The 6873-nt window shown below is 39.4% G+C and overlaps 1 long non-coding RNA gene across 1 annotated transcript; it reads right to left on the reverse strand.

Moving 5' to 3' along the window:
* Window positions 1–787: 787 nt before the first annotated feature.
* On the reverse strand, window positions 788–3902 carry LOC125537760 (uncharacterized). Its single transcript, XR_007296074.2, has 2 exons — window positions 2213–3902; window positions 788–1340 (listed from the first exon to the last, which is right to left on the reverse strand). It is a non-coding gene; the product is annotated as an uncharacterized LOC125537760 (long non-coding RNA).
* Window positions 3903–6873: the final 2971 nt, after the last annotated feature.

A 6873-nucleotide genomic window follows, 5' to 3' on the forward strand; every position in this document is an offset into this window, starting at 1 on the left:
TTAGCGTATCAAAGTCTCAGTATGATGTTGTCGTAGTGTTACGGGACGTTCCTGACTTCTCTTTTTGGATAAGGCTTCATTTCAAAATTTTATTTCATAGAGATACAGACTTGGAAAAACTGTTGTCGGCCAACATAGGAAAAATGTCCATGCAAATTTACTTGCGGCTTAGCACGGAAGTTAAGGCCAAGGGTCGGTGTGTGATGGTACAAAATATTATGATCTGCTAACTTAATTATTAATTTTTGCTCTAATACCAACTTAAATATAAAGATAAAAACAAATTCCATTCTACAATAATTATCATGTAGAAGGAGCAATCGTCGCATGTGGAATTATGCATCTAACAAATGTGAAATAGCTGAAATCACCATAGCCTTCATCCTTTTGAATGTCCATCTTCTAGAACACTTCAAGAAGATAATGGTGCAATGTCATATTGGCGGTACTGCAGCTTTGTTACCATCCATAAGGACAAGCTATTATAAATCATACATACTCAGCAGGAGATGTTAATAACTACACAAAGTAGGTTTAAGGAAGGCCTTTACAACCAGTGTACCCAGTCAAACAAAATCATACTTTTACATTTTACACCATGAGCCATGTCAATACCACTGAAAGTTTTCTCCATAAAATATGTGGATAATTGTACTCAAATCTTTCCGTTATGCAATTCAAGCTGGAGCTACCGACTCCCTCCGTCCCATAATATAAGAGCGTTAAAAAACTCTCTTATATTATGGGACGGAGGGAGTACTTTCGAACAACTAAAAGTGAGAGGGAGTTAACATGTAAGTACATTGTCTTGACGATACGAACTATTTTTGCTGTACAAATTACACTAATGATACTCATACTACTCTGCAGTCCCCATGTAATTGACACAATCAAATGCATCATAATTCGTTCTGATATATTTTAATGGCTAAAAGTCATTAAATTCACCACACTAAGAGATGGAACGGATCAAAAGCGCAACACTACTAACCCAGGAACCCCCCAAAAGCTCTAATTTTCACAGTTCTGTGCCAAGAGCATCATTTTGCAGAAGGCTGACACTTGCACGTCACAAAGTGTGGTTGAAGCGCCATTCCATTTGTTGGGGCTTCCTCCACCGTGGCTGCTCATTACTGCTGATCAGCAGGAGTTGCTGGAGGAGGCGATGGATTACAACCCATCAGGAGTTGTTCTTTATTGGGTCTTGGTGCCTACCTCCAGATTCGGTCCTGCATGTATTGACTTCTCATTCCCTGAACTATGTACATCTATATATGATGTAGCGTGCACTAGAACGGGCACGGAGCAAGCAGCTAGTCCATCTACCTGGGTACCATTGCCTGCCAAAACAACATAGATTCTAGGTAGAGTTTCAGCAGTAACGACTCGCTTGCAGCTACCCAATGACAAAATCAAAATACTCAACAGAAGACTGGTTATGCAACTGATGGAAAATCATGCAGATAATCTGTAGATAAATAAGTAAAAAATGGAAAATAAATAAATCTGGCAGTGTAGAGTAGTAAAAGGTGAAAGGAAACAAATAAGTCATATTTGAGTGGATTCCTCTGAAAGACAAGAAAACATGTTAAAGAAGACCAAAAGCAATGCCTTACAATTTATATGAATCTGAATTAAAAAATGTTGATATGGATCCGTATAGAAACAATGGCTGGGCAAGAAACATAAAATTACGTTTGTTTCAAGAATGTACCAAAACAGATGTTAAATTGGTAAGCTTCAGTACAAAGTAGAAAGTCGATAAATATGATTATTGTTTTAGTAGTAAATGGTTGATATATGTATTCTATTTTGGTAGCAACAAAGGCGCCTCACATGATTAGAAGAAAAAATATCCATTCTATGATGGATCAGAAATTATGCCTTGGCCACACGCATGCAGAAAGTAAGCCATGTTTTTCTCTTTTTTTCACATGAAAAGATGCATAACTAGTCATTGGTTAGTAATATAGCTAAGCACATTACATGCCAACGTTGTATTGCAGCAAGAGCGTCTTTAGAACATTAACCTTTTATACACAAATCCTTATAAGTCTACCCTCCCAAACAAGCTGAATGTATTTCTGAAGGAAATTAAAAAGGCTGAATGGAGGAAAATTCCATAAAAATTAGGGTCGCAATAATTATGAGACGACTGCACATGTAGTAATTAAGCACATAATGATAATATGCATCAGCTGGAAGGATTTACCTCGACGGCCGAAATCTGACATATAACTTGGATTTCTGAAACAAGCAACTGCAAGTGCTAGGTTTGGAGCAACGCAAACCAAAACTGGACCACGGAATCTGAGAAAAGTAATACGATCTAAACTAAAGGATTCAGGCTTGAGCTCATCTTAAGCCACAGCAGGCTACAACACAAACACAAACAACAATGGTTAAACCATTATTTGTAAAAACAGAAACTGGAATAAATCAGTAAGAGTTTAAGTGGACAGAAATATAGAAGTAATACTAATTACCCTATATGTTTTATGAACTAAAATAAAAGAAGATAAAAAATACATATCGCGACAACTCATCTTTGAAACCCAATTCAAATGGGAAAATCCATTATAATATCCATCCTGATTCTGCAACTACAGACCTGAGATACTTCTCATCTCAGTACTAGTTATAATGTTTGCTTCGTCTTCTTTGAGCTCAACTGTTACTCTTGAAGCTAATATATATCCCAATGTGATGTTTATTCGATTGAACTTCACCAATGTGATGTTTTCTTGTACTCCTCGTGATTGTAATAAGGTAGCCAACGCCCTTGCTGCAATGGGTAGTGGTGGTCAGGTGCCCCGCCGGCTGTAGTTGGACGACCTGCCGAACGATGTATCTGTACTCTTGGCCAGCGATGTTGCTGAGCCAGTTTAAGTCATGGAATCATGAGGTTCCAATTCAAAAAACAAAATTATAAATCCGAAGACCAATTTATGAACCCAATTATCTTACAACCCACGTTTTATTGCCTAATTCAAGACCCAGAGACCTCAAACCTACATAGATCCATAATGATTACACTAAGTAGCTCTTATTTCTTAATCTAACAACTAATATTTGATGGACCACGGCAGATAGAAAATGCAGCATATGGGCATGCTAAATTGAGGAGTAATTATACAAAAGCCACTGAACCTGAGGAGTCATTAGACACAAACGCATTGGTAGCTCTATTTATGAAAGATTGGAGATTAGTAGGACTGCGTTGGTCAGATCTGGAGAGAAGCTCTTCTTTATTTACCCCCAACATCTAGTCATCTATCTCGTGGACCAGATCACCACGGCCATGCGATTTTTTGTTCAATCTTGGTTGATATAGCAAGAAGGCGCACATTATCAAATCTGCCAAAGGCCATACCAAAACTTGTGCACCCAAATTGAAGCCAGTAAAACTTCAGGAACCTAGCACAGGTATCCATCAATTGTTCAATCTGTGAAGGGCCACACCCTCGCACCATGGCAGCCGCCACAACCGGCAAGACATGCCCACGATTATGCTTAAGTTCCTCAATGGATTGGGTGAGGACAGGAGGAAAAATACAGGGGCATAAATCCGGGCAAAAAACCAAAGTGTGGAGAGCATACCGTGATGCCGTCATAGTTCGCGAGATGGAGCGGCGCCGTCGTGGCCGGGGCAGAGCACGAAGCGGTCGCAGTCGATATAACCCGCTGTGTTGCCCGTCACCGAGGAACCAGAGAGCTCACCGCACCGCCGAGGCCACCAACTGCCACCGAGTACCACGCCGCTAAGCCTGCACCGCCATCACCAACCACGGGCGCCGCCCAAGACCTAGCCAACCTGGCAACATTGAGCACCACGCCGCCGTTCGCCGTCGTTAGTCCCAAAACCGTTCGCAGCTTTCTAAAAAGGACGGAGAGGTGGGCTGTGTTCTGAGTAAACGCATAAAAGGTAAAATTACCTCGCCCCTGATGTAAATTTACAGCGAGGGATGGGCCTTTCTTCCAATCGCAGAACGGTGGCGGCATCGACCAGTCCTCACCCTGGGTCTTAAATAGACTTTCTATATATATATCTATATATATATATATAAGTCATTTTGACCTAGAAAAAATCAGGAAAAGACTTTTGGGATGGAGCGTCGCCGTTTCGAGGCGGAACTTGGGCAAGAGCACTTTTGCCCTCCGGTAAAGTAATTTCGCTGGGGGAACTTCCCTCCCGAAGGGGGAAATCATCGTCATCGTTGTCACCAACAACTCTCCCATTTTGGGAAGGGCAATCTCCATCAACGTCTTCAACAGAACCATCTCCTCTCAAACCCTAGTTCATCTCTTGTGTTCAATCTGTGTATCAGAATTATAGATTGGTGCTTGTGGGTGACTAGTAGTGTTGATTACATCTTGTAGTTGATTACTATATGGTTTATTTGGTGGAAGATTATATGTTCAGATCCATTATGTTATTTAATACCCCTCTGATCTTGAGCATGTTTATCACTTGTGAGTAGTTACTTTTGTTCTTGAGGTCACGGGAGAAATCATGTTGCAAGTAATCATGTGAAGTTGATATGTGTTCAATATTTTGATAGTATGTATGTTGTGATTCCCTTAGTGGTGTCATGTGAACGTTGACTACATGACACTTCACCATATTTTGGGCCTAAGGGAATGCATTGTGCATTAGTTATTAGATGATGGGTTGCGAGAGTGACAGAAGCTTAAACCCTAGTTTATGCGCTATTCTGTAAGGGACTGATTGGATCCAAAAGTTTAATGCTATGGTTAGGATTTATCCATAATACTTTTCTCATAGTTGGGATGCTTGCGAGGGGGTTAATCATAAGTAGAAGGCTTTTTCAAGTAAGAACGACACCTAAGCACCGGTAAACCCACATATCAAATTATCAAAGTAGCGAACACGAATCAAATCAACATGATGAAAGTGACTAGATGAAATTCCCGTGTACCCTCAAGAACGCTTTGACCATTTTGGCCTGTCATTTTCCTCAAAAGGATTGGGCTATCTTGTTGCACTTTTGTTACTATTATCATTACTTGCTCGTTACAAAATATGTTGCTATCAAACTACTCTGTTACTTACAATTTCAGCACTTGCAGACATTACCTTGCTGAAAACCACTTGTCATTTCCTTCTGCTCCTCATTGGGTTCGACACTCTTACTTACCGAAAAGAGCTATAGTTGATCCCCTATACTTGTGGGTCATCAAGGCTACTTTCTGGCGCCGTTGCCGGGGAGTGAAGCACCTTTGGTAAGTGGAAATTGGTAAGAAAACATTTATATAGTGTGTTGAAATTTACTGTCACTTGTTACTATGGAAAACAATCCTTTGAGGGGTTTGTTCGGGGTATCTTCACCTCGACCGGAACCACAATTAGCTACCCCTCAACCTACTGCACCTACTGAAAATATTGAATAAGAAATTCCTTCGGGTATGATAGAACAACTGCTAGCTAATCCTTATGCAGGAGAGATGGAACCGAACATCTTGAAATGCACTTGATATATGTGGAACAAATATGTGAATTTTTTAAGCTTGCAGGTTTACCCGAAGATGAAGTTAAAAATAAGATTTTCCCTTTATCTTTAAAGGGAAAAGGCATTGGCATGGTATAGGCTATGTGATGATATTGGATCTTGGAATTGGAATCGATTGAAATTGGAGTTCCACCAAAAAAATTATCACATGCATCTAGTTCATCGTGATCGGAATTACATATATAATTTTTAGCCTCATGAAGGAGAAAGTATCACTCTAGCTTAGGGGAGGCTTAAGTAAATGTTATATTCATGCCCCAATCATGAGCTCTCAAGAGAAATTATTATTCAGAATTGTTATGCTCGGCTTTCTCGTGATGATCAATCGATGCTTGATATTTCTTGCACTGGTTCTTTTATGAAGAAGACTATTGAATTTCGGTGGGATCTTTTGGAAATAATTAAATGCAACTCTGAAGATTGGGAACTCGAAGAAGGTAAAGAGGCAGGTATTAAGCTTAAGTATGATTGTGTTAAATCTTTTATGAATACTGATGCTTTTCAAAAGTTCAGCACTAAATATAGACTTGACTCTGAGATAGTAGCCCCCTTTTGTGAATTATTTGCTACTCATGTTGATCTCCCTAAGGAGAGGTGGTTTAAATATCACCCACCTATTAAAGAAGAAATTAAAGAACCGGAACTAGCTAAAGAGGAAACTATTATTTATAATGTTGATCTCCCTAAGGAGAAGTGGTTTAAATATCACCCACCTATTAAAGAAGAAATTAAAGAACCGGAACCACCTATCCCTGTTAGGATAAAGGAACATGTTGATGTTTCAACTGTGGTTAACAAAAGTTATATTATAACACCTAAACCTGATGAACAAATCAAAGTAGAACCTAGTGTTGCTATGGTTAAGGATCTCCTGGAAGTAAATACAGATGGGCATGTTATTTACTTCTGTAATGAAGCTACTAGAATTGCCAGACCTAATAAAGAGGGAAAACATAGACCCGTTGTTGGCATGCCTGTTGTCTCAGTTGAAATAGGAGATCAATGTTATCATGGTTTATGCGACATAGGTGCTAGCGTGAGTGATATTCCCTTTACCTTATATCAAGAAATTGTGAATGACATAGCACCCACTTAAATAGAAGAAATAGATGCCACTATTAAACTTGCTAATAAAGATACCATCACACCACTTGGGATTGTTAGAGATGTTGAAGTCTGGTGTGGGAAAATAAAATACCCTACTGATTTTCTTGTTCTTGATTCCCCACAAGATGATTTTTGTCCCATTATCTTTAGTAGACCTTTCTTGAACACCGTTAATGCTAAAATAGACTATGAGAAACAAACTGTCGGTGTTAGCTTCCGTGATGAGTCTCATGAA

This window comes from Triticum urartu, chromosome 2A (genome assembly GCF_056163025.1).
Source record: "Triticum urartu cultivar PI428250 chromosome 2A, HENAU_Tu73, whole genome shotgun sequence".
Taxonomy (NCBI): Eukaryota; Viridiplantae; Streptophyta; class Magnoliopsida; order Poales; family Poaceae; genus Triticum; species Triticum urartu.